Source organism: Rhamphochromis sp. 'chilingali' (assembly GCF_963969265.1).
Source record: "Rhamphochromis sp. 'chilingali' genome assembly, chromosome: 13".
NCBI lineage: Eukaryota > Metazoa > Chordata > Actinopteri > Cichliformes > Cichlidae > Rhamphochromis > Rhamphochromis sp. 'chilingali'.
In genome coordinates this window covers 32682368-32698060 of record NC_137940.1, presented here as the reverse complement: position 1 = coordinate 32698060, position 15693 = coordinate 32682368, and positions in this window count along the sequence as shown.

Here is a 15693-nt window from a genome sequence, read left to right as displayed (position 1 = left end):
CCACCCCGTCTGCCTGTCAGAACCCACCATATGCGTATTTCTGCAAACGCCATCATGCTTCTCCCTGCAGCGCATCTGTATGAATTGTTGCGGGATGCGGCCGTCACGTGTCGGCACAACACAGGCGGTGATTTGTGTGAAGCAAAACGAGCGTTTAGCGAGCCATCGTCCCACCCCCACAACTTTCATCAGCCAACAACCATCTTTATTGATTTCAAACAGTCTGCCGTGATGGCGCAGACGCACAGGGGGGGAGCGGGGAAGGAAATAAACTACAAAGAATATCAACAGGAAATTGGGAGAAGACCGCCCTTTTTTCTATAAAATCCTCATCTGTCACATAGGGGACTGGTTTTTTGTTTTTGGGGGGTTTTTCTCGTCTCCTGTGCTCTTTGATTCCCTCCCTGTATGGGCCTCGGTTTCTTCTTCCTCCTTCATCCTTCTCCTCATGTCTCTTCCTCGCTGCTTTACTCTACAGGATGGTGGGGGAAAAAATAAACAGATGGAAGAGGGAGGGATAAAGAGACAGAAAGAGGAAGGATGCAAGTGTTCAAACTGAGAGAGGGGGAGGAAAAAAGGTGGGGATGAAGGGATGAGAGGATGCAGAGCCGGCGGGGGGGATGGAGCGGATGGAGGGAAGAGGAGGGGACGGAGAGCCTGATGAACTCATCTAAAGGCGCTCTGGGTTTTTTAATAAGCAGCAGACTGTGAAGCTACTCTCCAACCAGTCACTCTGAATAATGAGAGAGAGAGAGACGCGCGCGCACACACATGCAGGATGAGAGGATGAAAAGACAACCAGACTCATTATCTTGCGACCAATTTTCATCACTGTCCCGTCAGCAATCTCTCTCACGGACTCGAACAGTCCTCAGCTCTGTGTGAGATGACAGATGAAGACCAATTACGGTAACTGTTTCGTTAACTTGAAGGCTGATTCCCTGCCATCTTCCAGAACATACACTGATAATCCTGTTGGCCCTAGAAATTACCCACTGCTCACAGCCCACCAACACACCTGTGTGCCTGTGCGTGCGTGTGTGTGAATGTAATACCTTTCGTGGCGAACCCCTTTGTAGTTAAAGAGCTGTGGACATGCAAGTGTGTTTGTTTAAAAAAAAACCCTGCACTCTCGGGTGTTTAATAAAGAATCATTTCCGGCTGACGACTGCTGTTGCTGACTTTGTTTGATGCACACTAATAGGTTACTGCTTCGTCAACATTTTTTTGGCACCTAAACATATTTGGTGCTGATCTGCTTGGGTTTCTTCCAGCGGGGAGAGACGCAGAATAAACTTCAAATTGCTAATCTGTCTTTTCATTTATTGCTTTCTCGTTGTATCACTTTAATCGAAGCGGCTCCTACTCAGAAACTGATTTACGCTGAAAAGCTTTTTGTATGTAAAACAAGGCAAAGTTTGCTGAATGGTTTTTATTGCAGCAAGCTCTCTTGATCGCGCTGCTCATTGTGCTTTTCCGCGTCTTGGCGGTGCAGTAAATCGCGGCGTGAGGACTGTGGAGCAGGGAAATTATTTTACTGCTATTGTTAAATAATTGTCATTATTACCATTGCATTAATAATATAATCTGGAGTTTATATTGCATTCAGGGGTTGAACAGTGTGTGTCTTTCAGAAAGGCTAAAAGTAACAGGACAGGAAACAGGCTTGGAGAGTTTTGCAGAAGTGAAAGTTATTTTGAGCAGCAGGCTAAGACGAGGCTTTAACAATGTAACAGATAGCTTTAAGAAGGCCTTAAGCAGTTATGACTATTTTATACACAATGCATATCTGTGCTTATTAAAGAGTTGGAGCTCGGTCAATTAATTGGGGGTCGGAAGCTTTGTTCGGCGCGATGTTCGGACAATCTATTGTGCAAGTGACTTGGAGCCATAGAAGGAATTGCAATACATGCTTACAAAACACTTATATATCAGATCATTTTATATTAAGCTTTTAGTAGGGGTTCTTGATTAAAACATTTATTTAGTAGAAGACATACATATAGTCTCAGTGAGCCTCTGGTCTGGTAAAAGGTCAGAATTGAGAAAGAGCATGTGAGGTCAACACATACACACACACATGAGTTAGATTTATTTAGAGGAGAGATTAGTCATGTCTCGGCAAGAAAGAGGAACAATTCACTTTAAGACAAGAACGGAAAGTACCAGCCATGAAAATAGAAGATGATCTTCTGGGTGAAAAGCTATTGTGGTGTTGATCTGATCTATGTATAAAATGTATCTGTGACGCATGAAGGGGCGTCAGTAAATCAAACCCTGATGCTATAAAATATCTGTTTATGCTTTGATTAAGTTGAAGACTACTTGCTGTCGGCATACAGAGTTGTCTTCCCACACGTGTGTGTTCATTAAAATCATTGTTTGACCAAGATCCTCTGGACCAATGGTGGTTTGTACTCTCCCTCCTCAATTTTGAACCTTAACATTTGGGGGCTTCGTCCGGTGGTTGAGGAGGGAGGATTGGAGGTTTAGATGGAGAAATTTGGTGGTCTCTGAGGTGGTCTGACGGGCAGACATGAATTCCAGTGGTCGAAGTGAGTGGGCATAAGCCGGCTTATCCAAAAGGTAAGGCACTACCTGTTGAATTATTTCCAAAGTGTGCCAAATTGGACATGATAAAATTTAAGTCTACTCACTGAAGTTACTGGTGGATGTCTGTTTTGATTTTGATGAAAATTTCATGAGTTGAAGCAGTTAGAGTTCTGCTAAGAAGAAATGAAAGCAGTAAAGTCTGCTAAAGCAGTTAGAGTCTGCCAGGAAAAGTTTAAATACTGGGTTGAAGTCCCAAAGAAATTGAGTTAGAGTCTCAAGTAGTTAAATACTGGGTTGAAGTCCCAAAGAAATTGAGTTAGAGTCTCAAGTAGTTTGGTAGGGTATTTGGTCATTTTGTGGGTTAAAGTCCCGGTTGGTCATTAGGTCAGACCTTTGTTGGTCAATTTGTGGGTTAGAGTCCCCATTGTCCATCAGGGTCGATCTGCCTCAGTTATACACTTGTTTTGGGTGTTGATTGTTGTTTCAAAGTATTATAAATTATTCTAGAACGGCAGTTCGAGTCTGCTAGGAAGCGCAGAGCCCGGAGGTTATGCTCCCTCCTTGTCGTGGACGCGCGACATTGACCTGTCGGCGAACAGGGTTAGTTCAGTTTGGCTTAACTGTGGGGTACAGGGCATCCTGGAATGAAGCTAGGAGTTAGAGTCTCCTTACCGTTTGGAACGGTACCTGCGCTTTTTTGGACAGAAGAAGTTGGACTTCGGGCGTGTAACTTTAACTTAACACTTTGGGGTAAGCCTTGGCTGTGAAACGCCAAAATTAGAGCTTCAGGCAAAGTTTGGGTTGGTTGACGCTTTTAAATTGGGTTAGGGATTTTAGAGATGAGGCCAGAAACAGTTAAAGTCTTGATACTGGTTAATTGGTCGCAAAAAACTCAGGGAGTTTATCCGCTGGGCGGTTATTTTAAATTTGTCGAAATTGTGTAGGCGCTAAAGCTGACAGATCTGACAGTGGTTGTAAATATAAGACGTCGTTGTAATATAAAATAAGAGATCTCTGTGTGAAAGGAGTCTGAGGCAATGCTGGAGCTATTTTTAGACGGTGTGTGTGTGAGTGAAAATGCAAATGAGTAAGCAGTGAACTGTTTAAGCCACAGTTGGTTTTACAAATACTGCTGCAAACATTGTAGAGTGTGTGTTTAAAATGCCATTTATGTTTATTAGAGGACTATAAATAAAGTTTTGAGTTGCCGTAGTGGATGTATAGTAATTGACTGAGTTTGGATGTAGATATATAAATATATTGAGTGCACTGTATATACTTAAGACTAACACATCACTTTCAGTAGTAACTTTTCTCCAGCATTAGTTGCTGGTGTGTTTTATTTTTAATTTCTTGTGTGTGCGGTGAGAATTAATGGAGGTTTCAATTTTTCGTTTGTTTTTTGTTTTTTACTTGCTCTTTTTGATTATGACAAGCATGTCTAAAATACTCTTAGGAAAGTGTGTTTTGAGTTATATTCCTCAACTCTGGTCACACTTTAGGTGTGTGAATGCGGTGACTAGAAGGTTTTGAATGATGAATAAAGGTGTGAGAGGTATTTCTTTGGTGATGTAAAGTAGGATGTTTTAAAGTTTGAAAGTGTTTTTAATTTAAGAGATGCATGAGTGATGTTATAAGAGTTTAGTTTATTTAAAAGGTGTGTGTGTGAGAGGATTATGAAATCATTGTGTGAATGATGTTACATTTTAGATCAAAAGTTAGTAGAATTACAGAGGGTTTGTAGATTGTAAATACAAAATAAGTTTGATTAGCCTGCAGAAACAGAAAAGCAGCTTGAGCTGCTCTGAGAAGTTGTGTGTGTGTGACAGGAAGTTACATGCGCATAAAAGGAAGTGACTGTGATGAGTGAGCACCCAGAGAGAGAAACAGATGAGTTAAACTCTAGGCAGATTAAGTATGGAGGTTTTGAGAAAAGAAATGAAAAGGATAGTAATTGTATGTTTTAGTGTGTCAACACAGATTACAGATAAATAAAGGTGGACTTCTCTCAACCTGGAATTTTGAGTACGGCGCCAAAACCACTAGAGTAGCATAATTGGGAGAAAACAGGCCAGATTTTGGCTTAAAATTTTACAGCTTGACCTCGCACTTGTCCCCATCCTGAGAAGAAGCTCAAAGGACAGTTAATCTCCTGATGAAGACCAACAGAACATCGTGGACTTCAAGAATTAACAGCAGCCAAAAGACAGTGCAACTGACTCGTTAACACTGAAACCAAACTGACGGGACCAGCAGCAGCATGGAAAAGCACACGGTGCAACATGTACTGTAAATTACAGGCGGGGCAGTTGAACAGTGGGATAATGAGCTATGGAAAGCACTGGACATTGATTGTCAGATTTGCCATGCTTGGAGTAATCTTGAAAGAGATGACTGAGAGGATCAACAGAAAAGAAGAAACCACGTGATGAAACATGCACGGTGGACAGCAGGCTGGTAAGAACAGTGTGACATGACTGTTTAAAGGCACTGAATGTGGTATTTTGCCAGGCTGGGACTTGATCCAAAAGGAAAATACTGAAGAGAAACAGAGAAGAAACAGACTGTGTTTGCTGGAATTCAAGACAACAAAAGGACACTGAGAGAAGAGGACAGTGACCAGTGAGAGGCGAAGCCGGACGAGTTCGACTGTGAGAATACAGGGTGTAATTGGATTGAAATGAAACCCTGAACTCATGATGGTTTAGAGATGTCCACCGTCACAAACAAAGAGGTAACCAACAATAGAAAACACACATACACAAAGTGTTACATGTGAAATTATTTCTGGAAAGAATCAGAAGTGAGATAGTTTTGAATTAAGAAATCAGGGAAAAGATGCATGAATTAAACCTGACTATAACATATAGAGGCAATGAAGAAAGCAGCTTACACTCACTGAACATTAACAAAATACATAGGAAAAGCAATGAAGACCTGCTTACACGTATATACATGACATAAGTTGGGATTTCTGACCAGAGAGAGGGAAACGGGTAGTTTAAGTACTTATGATAATAATGAAAATGTCTTAGTTGTGTTTCTTTAGGGGCGAAAGAGACCTGGATCAATTCTCCCCATGCAGCGGTCGGAAGAAACCTGTAGGTTAACTTGACTGGACATGCCAAGGCAAGTTTCTGGTTGAATTGTTTACAGCGCCATGTCTCCATAAACCTGACAAGTGGGCCCTAACTTCTGGCTGAGGAGCAGGGATGCTGTTAATAAGGTGGGAACTTAAAATTTGGGTTAGCAAATTTGGGAAAGACAACTGACGGCTTAAGTGGAGAATTGTGCAGGAGTCTGACACACTGCAAAAGCAACATATGCAAATTCACATACACAAACAGAAAATGCATTAACCTTATAAAGACAAGACAAGCTCATGGAGTTTAATGCATAGACACTGATTAAACCTGGCTAAGAACACAAACATATGCAATGAAGAACAGCTTGCTATTTTGTATGAATGATACAATGGTGTGAATGTTTAATAAAATACATTTGAGTTTGTAATTGAGGAATAGAAGAAGCCATATGACAAAGGGAGTGAGTTATGTAAACAAAAAGTGATTAAAGTAGTTTTAAAAGAGTGACTTAGGAGTGCTCTCTCGTACTGAGTGATCAAAACCAGTGATCACTGTAGAAAGAAATAAAATGATTTAATGAGTTGGGAATGTTTAAACATATGTTTCTGTTGTTACAGCAACTCATTGAGAGATGACTCAGTATGCAAATTAGTTGGAGTGAGTGGTGACGAAGGAACTTCCTGTGTGTGTGTGTGACTGAGGAAGTGACTTTCAGAAGAGGAAGCATGGCAGACAAGAGAAGTACAGAGTTGGGTAGGAAATTTATAGTTTAGTGATATGTTGTTGTAAGGGGGTCTTATGCTGAATTTAAGTATGTTAAAGAGCATAAGGGGGTGATTTTTGTGTGCAAATTGTGTGGTTTTAATGAGACTTTCGGTGTATTGAGGAGGTGAAATTATGTGGTGGCAAGACTTGTGTGTTTAAGGTTGTTGAGGTTGTTGTGGTGATGGGTTGATTTTGTCAGTTAGGTTTGGGTTGTTGTTTTTGTTTTTAATAGAGGGAGTTTTAGGAAACATGGACATGTCTAAAAATTGGGCCCATTATTTTGTAACAGTGCACTTAAAGAAAACCTGTCAGGTGATTTTGTTTTGTTTTTATGAGCTAACAATCATCTCTATTTTTTCCATTTCTGTTTTAAGCAGGCCTGAAACAGCGCTGAAAATTCTCGGGAAGAGCAAATATAAGGGGGCTTTCCAGATTACAATTGGCTGAGGAGAAAGCTACCTGTAAAAAGGATTTTATGCGAGTCAATCCAGTCCAAAAGCATAAAGAAATATTTTCCTATGGAAAATAAAAAATGACTGAGCTCATTTTGCTGAGGGTGGAGAATCTGACGCGGGAAGCTCCACTATTAGCAAAAATATGGAGTGAATGTGTGAGTGAATGTGAGGATGAATAAATGTGGACAAACAATTTGCTTTTACCAGAGAAAATTTCTGTTTTGTTTTATTGACTGGGGTTAGATTATGGGATTATAGTATATTGTTGGGAGAAGGCCAAATGCTAAAGGGGAAATATTTTTTGATATAACTCAGTTACCATTAATTGTAGAAACACATGACTGATAATTGTTCTGTTTTAAGTTTATTTGTAAGATATAGATTGGAACATGAGTGGGGAATACTGAGCATTTTTAAGTTTTGTATAGTATCTTGACACATGAAATGTATCAAGATAAAGGGGGGTTTAGGGTGTATTAATTTAATTGTTTAATAATTTAGGATCATTTTAGGACTTTTGGGGTTTTTGATCATTTGGATATGGTAAAACTGAAACTGTTATTTTTAAGTTAAGGTTAAAGGATTAAAGAACTGAATCCTGTTTAGAAGATACAATACCAGGGTTCAAAGCTGTGAATAAATCTTAGAGGGAAAATTAGTGAGGGTTGAAGGAGGAGAACAGGTTTGATTTCTTTTGATTTCTAGAAGTAGTGGTTATAATGTAAGCTTACACATACAGATATTACATAGATTTATTTTTAGGATAAAGGGGAGAGCTTATAAATAGAAATGATTTTTATACATATTGCATTTTTTGATATGAGTTATTGAAGTTATTGAAGGATTGCACACGCTTACAGACACAGAGTTAAGAAACACACATGACAGTATTGATTCCAGGCAAAAGGCCTTCCAGGCAAAAGGCCTCAAATTCATTTAGCTTTTTGACTGAACTTAAAGAAGGACCAAAGAGGAAGGAAAGCATATATTTTGGTTAAGTCTGATAAATTAGAATTAGAAGGTATTGTTACATTAAAGGGAGCAAATGAAATAAAAAGGCTATACCAAAAACAGGTGATAACATAGGAAATGTGAGGTTTTAAAATGAAGTTAGTGTTAACACACAGGAGTTGTTTCAAGGCAGCATTTAGCTATGATGAAATGTATACAGGAGTAATTGCTTATATGCTTAAACTTAATTGATTAAAGTGGTTGTTTTCTTTTGGATCTTTTAGAGTAGAGGAACTTGCAGCAGCGACAATTTGTGCACAGGATGTTGATGATCAGATAAGGGAAAAATAGAGCGAGCAACCGGACGTGAAAGCAGGGCTTAAAGAGTTTTAAAGGGATGAGTAATGTTGAAGAATATATATAAATATAAGTCAATAAGTTAAGAACATAATTAGGATCAGGCTTTTGATTACAGAGTCCCAAAAAGGATAAGTTAGGGAGATGCAGGAAAAGGTGTTTTGTTTCCTTTGCAGAAGATCGATCTCGGCGACCACAGGAGGGGCGAGGATCCTGGAGATCTCGAGGCCTGCTGAACCACCAGAGAGGGACCGAGAAAACCTAAGCTTACACATGGAGTGTTCTCGAATGGGAGCTGGTTGAGCCAGAGGACGGCTAGAGAGGGTCTGAGCGAGGACACAATGTGTTGCGACCTCTGGTGTTCCAGAGGTCGAGAGAGGGAGTGTGGAGCAGGGAAATTATTTTACTGCTATTGTTAAATAATTGTCATTATTACCATTGCATTAATAATATAATCTGGAGTTTATATTGCATTCAGGGGTTGAACAGTGTGTGTCTTTCAGAAAGGCTAAAAGTAACAGGACAGGAAACAGGCTTGGAGAGTTTTGCAGAAGTGAAAGTTATTTTGAGCAGCAGGCTAAGACGAGGCTTTAACAATGTAACAGATAGCTTTAAGAAGGCCTTAAGCAGTTATGACTATTTTATACACAATGCATATCTGTGCTTATTAAAGAGTTGGAGCTCGGTCAATTAATTGGGGGTCGGAAGCTTTGTTCGGCGCGATGTTCGGACAATCTATTGTGCAAGTGACTTGGAGCCATAGAAGGAATTGCAATACATGCTTACAAAACACTTATATATCAGGTCATTTCATATTAAGCTTTTAGTAGGGGTTCTTGATTAAAACATTTATTTAGTAGAAGACATACATATAGTCTCAGTGAGCCTCTGGTCTGGTAAAAGGTCAGAATTGAGAAAGAGCATGTGAGGTCAACACATACACACACACATGAGTTAGATTTATTTAGAGGAGAGATTAGTCATGTCTCGGCAAGAAAGAGGAACAATTCACTTTAAGACAAGAACGGAAAGTACCAGCCATGAAAATAGAAGATGATCTTCTGGGTGAAAAGCTATTGTGGTGTTGATCTGATCTATGTATAAAATGTATCTGTGACGCATGAAGGGGCGTCAGTAAATCAAACCCTGATGCTATAAAATATCTGTTTATGCTTTGATTAAGTTGAAGACTACTTGCTGTCGGCATACAGAGTTGTCTTCCCACACGTGTGTGTTCATTAAAATCATTGTTTGACCAAGATCCTCTGGACCAATGGTGGTTTGTACTCTCCCTCCTCAATTTTGAACCTTAACAGGACATAATTCATTCATATGCAGATTTTTGTGATAAATGCACAAAAAAATGTCAGTTGTCATGTAAGGTGACACAAAACTCTCTGAGTGCCTGTGGAAGGTTATTTGTGTAGCACTACTGAAAACTAAAGTTACACACTGCCTCATGATAAACTCTATCCCACATAATGGGACCATTTAAATCAGTCATCCTGGGAAAGTTTTCATTAACATCTCTGGCTTAAATAAAGTGGGCCCATTGTGATTTTCCTCAATTCCGATCACATTTATATTCATGGTAAAAAGAAAACTAGTCTCACCTTCACTGCTCTCAAACGAAATCAGAGGATAAAAGCCTCCAGGTGCTGCTAACCAAATTGACTTGCTTAGCTGATCATCTGCAAGTGTGAGCGCCTCTATAAAAGCAGGAGTTGTGTCACTTTGCTGGTCTGGAGCATTCAGGTGTGTTAACACAGTGCCTAGGAGGAAGACATCAGCCGTGATTTTAGAGAAACAATCGTTGTTGCCCATCAGTTTGGGGAGGGTTATAAGGCCATTTCCAAACAATTTAAATCCATCACTCTACAGTGAGACAGATTATTCGCTAGTGGAAAACATTCAAGAGGGCTGCCAATCTTCTCAGGAGCAGATGGCCATCAAATTCACCCCAAGGTCAGCAATGCTCAAAGAAACTAAAAAATACACAAGAGCTATAACTCAGACTCTAGCTTCAGTTAGCATGTTAAATGTTAAAGTTCATGACAGATCAATTAGAAAAAAAGGCTGAAATAGTTTGGTTTGTTTGGAAGGGTTGACAGGATAAAGCCTTTTCTTTCTAACACTTCTGTAACAATGTCCTTTAGATAGAGGAGACCAAAGTGGAGATGTTTGTCCATAAATACAACATATCAGCACAAACACCTCATACTAACTGTCAAGCAACGTGATGGAGAGGGATGATTGGTTTGTTTTTCATGCATCAGTCATTGAGTCAACTATAAACCCCCTGCACCTCCTGACTTCAAACCTCAAAGAATTTAATTTATTTATACAGCAGTTTCCACAGGTGAGCCCTAAAACTCTTCACAAAAGACATAAATCAGTATAACGGAATCGAATTAAAAAACTGTTATGAAAGTGAAACGATGCTACAACTCTTGGGTCTATATGACAAAGGGGAAGGATATCTCCCCTTTCAGCTGTTCACACCTTCTGTTTGCAGCAGTCAGCCAATCGCAAGACCGCACGGAGGCCCAGTGTAATCAGCAGAGATTCCTGCAATAACTAAAATTTGGGCTGGGATATTGGTGCTGTGGTGGTTAGGCAGCACTGTCATCATTCAACAGGAAGGTTCCTGGTTTGAATCCCATTTGGAGGATTTCTGTGTGGAGTTTGCGTGTTGCCCCTGTTCACCCGTGTGCGTTTCCTCTGGGTGCTCCAGCTTCTTTCCACAGTCCAAAGACATGCATGTGAACTGCAGCATCTAAATTAGCCATATATGTGAGGTAGACAAAGTGCTGCAGTTACAATCTGACTTTTAGTTAGGTGTTTTGAGTGGGCAGTAAGAAAAGAGAAATGCTATATAAATGTGAAAAAGTACCTAAAGGGCCTTGCTTTTTCATGCTGATCCAAAACAAGAGATTCTCACTGATGATTAAACATGTAGCTGTGGTCTGTGTGAAGTCCGTGTGATGAAGTTGCTGTGCTGTGTTCAGAGTAAATCCACGTGTCTGCCCGGAGAATGTGGGTCAAACACTTGAGTCAAGTTTTCAAACTGCATGCACTAAAAAAAAGAAAATGTTGTCCCTGGCTGGTTATATTACATCAGAAACCTCTCACACTTTATTTGAAGAATATCAGCTTTAACCATCAAACACAACACTCAGTCCCACAGGCTACACTGAGCACACTGTGCAGCTCCGTTTATCTGTCAGACCACTAAATAAGAGTTTGGTTTGGCCTCAGTTTACCTCTGTAGACCAAACATCGAGGACTTGTCTGTGATTTGTGATGTAATACATGCATTTGCTGGTTGTTTTCAATATATTGTTATTTATGTGAAACTCTTTACACCTGGGATGCAAAACGGATATTCTGATAGCAAAGAGAGAATAACTGCACGTGGAAAACTAATGAGAGCTGTGTGGGACCTTTGCTCACATTTCACTGACTTCAGCTTTGTTGCATCACTGATAGCGAGACAAAAAAAAATAAAGATATTATTAGAAAATGCAGTCAGCTGCTCAGGTATCAGACTACAGTTGACAATATACGGTGCGTGGGATGTGTGAGGTGTTAAATCATGGGCACACAAGAATTTACACTTTTTATTAGGTACACCTGTTCCACTGCTTGTTGAAGCAAATATCTAACCAATTCCAAAACTCAATGTGCTGCACCACCATCTTGGATGATGTTCACAAAGAACTAGGAAAAGGGAAAATATCCAGTGAGCGGCGGATAACTGTGCAATGTTGTCATGTTAAAACTGCTGAGCAATGCTTCCAGTACCTTGTTGAATTAGAATACAATGGCCTTCTATTGCCCCTGTACATGTATGACATTTTGGGCATACAAAACAAGAGAAGCTACCCAGTGCCAAAAATGTCAGTTCTTGTGGACACTTCTCCAAAAGTGAGTCAGTCTTTAAATACTATGTGAAATGTTCGACAAACATGTTTATGATCTTTAGCCCCCCTTTATGATGACTTTAGGAGTAGGGGTGGGTTTTGATAGTCGATTTATCGATTAAAATCGATTCTGGCTCGGATAACGTGATATTGATTCATTAAAATCCTGTATCGATTTTTTTAATATAAATTTATTTTGCCCAAAACGCCAGAATCTCTGGTTAAACCTCACAAAATTTCAACAACCACCAAACAGCTAAAACAGTGAATGAGAGCAGGAACACGGATTCTGCACAAAGACGTAAACACAAAGCGCGGACCCGCCGACGCATCAGAATCAGTGAGCTGTCGCCTTTCTCACCCGACGGCACGGACACGGCCGAAAGCCGACAGCTCGCTGATTCTGATGTTTCGGCGGGTCCACGCTTTGTGTTTACGCCCTTTTTGTGCTGATCCTAAATCTGTTAGTTTTATCTCTCACCAAACAATATTGACCGAACCAGCAGCAAAAGAAGATCCAAACTACGCATAAACATCGTCATGAATTCCCTCTGACTTTTGCTGTTTTGCTTCCACCACGATAAAATCACACTTCATGCACAGCTCTCTCTCTCTCTCTGTACTTCAAGAACAGTTTCCAGTCTAAAAATGTTTTCTGCGTTATTCGCTTGCTTGTTACGCACAAGTCTACCGTTGTTTACAGCGGTGTCAGCCGCTGGTTTTTTTTGTCATTTTACTTCCGAAAAGAAAACTGAATTTCTGGAGTTCAACAGGCTTCTGAACAAATTTAAACTTTTTAAAATTATGCAAAATGCAAAACGCTTAACTGTGTCTCTAATAAAACCGCCGTAACTTCAGAGGTAATGTTCATATGTTGATTAATGGTTTTCTTTCGTTTTTGATGTACTGCAGGGCTGTATTTGGGACATGTGAGTGTTTTAAATGCAATGGTATGGCAAATATTCGGAAAACCTGTTATGTGGTGGATTGTATTAACAGCCTTCCAAGTCAGTGTTCCCATTTTTTAATTAAGTTTAGTTTTTTTATATTTAAATATCAGTACTATTAAGTAAGAGATACTGTATGTGATTGCCTCTGCACTAAGCAGAAAAATGATGAACAAAAGTAAATGTTTGATAAGAAATGTTTTGTTAGTGCTGCAAATTAACATGGAAAATGGATTCATCAGAGAAGCATTTAAGCGTTACCCATTAACAAGGCAGGTAAAACAACTATTAATTATCATTATATAATGACAACAGTGAGAGAAAAAAACATTTTCTTTGTAGCGTCCCATTTATAAGGAACATAAATAAACTAAAGTTGGAAAAACCTCCTCTTGACTTGGGAAATGAGACTCTACCAGCAGCATTTTATTCATTGCTGCAGACACCTCTCTTCTTGACACCTCTGCCCTACAAGCCTTTGAGTTTGCAGCTGTGGGATGTAATGTCCCTGAAGGGTCTCACAAACCTGCTGGCTGTTGGCAGGCAGAGGGGTTATGGCCCCTGATGTTAAGATTCAAGTCATCACACGCTCAAGAGCCAAGCTTTGAATCAGCTTTATAAAAGTGCCAAGACGAGCTGGGTCCTGTTAGGTAAAAGTGCACGAAACCACAGAATAAATGGTAGTTTAGGGCATTTTAAACACAATTATTTAATCATACTTAATCAGAGTCATAAACGCAGCTAGCTACAGGTGGCTAATATTAGACTAAATGCCAATTAGCAATGACAATCACCACTGTGGGATGTGAGTTTTTCAGGCAACATGAGAACACTAACAAAGCTGTAGAAATTAACACCATTATGTAAGCAGTAGCCATAAAAAGGTACAGACAAGGTGGAGTCAGTGCCACGTGCATGGGTTTAACAAACAGCTGGTTGTATTCACCAGAATTCGCACTAACATCACCTGATCTTTGTAATAATTTATCATTTTAAGGTGTTTGTAGCATTTTGTTCATCTTCTGTACTGGTGGTTGTCATTGATTCTGGTTGTTTCAAGGTTTAAACCATATGACATTTTTAAATAAATCAGTTGTTATAGGAGGTGTTCATTTGTTTAATAATTAGAATATGTTAAAAAAAAAAAAAAGACTGATTTATGTTGATTAGGCTATTTTCTTTGATTGCCTGCTTGCAATCAAAGAAATTAAATTCTGTTCCTGGATTGTGTGCATACCCACGGCGCATCAGTGGCATGAGTTTGCCAAATTTGTGATTTCATTGTAGATGTTCCGAATTTTTTGACTTTAGAAACTGTAGTTGAGAAATCTCACCGCAAAGTGTGTGTGAAAGCTCATCCTCTTTAACCGCGATGTTGCTATTACATTGTTACACATAAAGCATGCTAATGCTCAAATATAAATAGATCCATCAGTTCTAAAGCCACCTGTAAGTACTTGAACAGTGACTCATCTTCTGTTATGTATGCTGCTTCTGAAATGGAACAATAGACCTATTTACAGGAGACATTGTGACTGGTCACAGGAATGAAAGCGCCAGCGAAATTAATGATGACACTGGATCCATTTAGAGTCCCACTAAGTCATTACAGTACATTATCATATACAGTGTGAGTAGTGACCATTGGTTGTACACTACTTCAAGGCATTGTGGAATACTTTGAGTGCACTATATCAGAAATAGTAATATGCCTTTCAATAGCATTAAAAATAGAGAACTCACTGGCCAGGTAGAGTTACACTAGGTTGGTCTTTCTTTTGCCTTCAGCTCTGCCTCAATTCTTCATGGCAGAGATTCATGAAGGTGCTGGACACATTCCTCAGAGATTTTAGTCCATATTAACATGATAGCGTCACATGTGAATCTCCTGTTCGAAAACATCCTAAAGGGGCGTTACTGGGATAAGATCTGGTGACTGTCATTTTTAAGAAACCTGTTTGAGATTATTTGAGCTTTGTTACATGATGTGTTATCCTGCTATAATCAGCCTTTAGAAGATGGGTACACTCAGGCAGCAATACTCAGGTAGGCTGTGGTGTTTAAATGATGCACACTTGGTACAGAGGGGCCAGGTTTACAAGGAAAAGATCCCCCACAGCAAGGACTGGACATGGTCAGTAACAATGCTCAAGGCAGCTGTGGCATTTCAGTGATGCTCAGCTGCTACTTAAGGGCTCAAAGTGATGCAAGAAAAGATCCACAACACCATTAAACCACCACCAGACTCTAAACTGTTGATGGAAGGCAGGATGGAGCCATCCTTTCATGGTGTTTACACTAAATCCTGACATTGTTCAGTGCCAGTGAGCCCATATGGAAACTCTAGCCCTACCTTGGCGTGGGATACTGCTGTATCCCATCTGCTTCAAAGTTTAATAAGTTGTGCATTTAGAGATGCTCTCCTGCATCCCTTAGTTGTAACAAGCGGTTATTTGAGTTACTGTAGCCTTCTTATCAGCTTGGAGCAATCTGGCCATTCTCCTCTCACCTCTAATATGAACAAGGTTTTTTCACCCAAAACATGTTGATCACTGGATAGTTTCTCTTTCTTAGACCACTCTCTGTAAACTCTAGAGATGAATGTGTGGAAAAATTCCAGTAAAGCAGCAGTTCCTGAAATACTCAGACCAGCCCA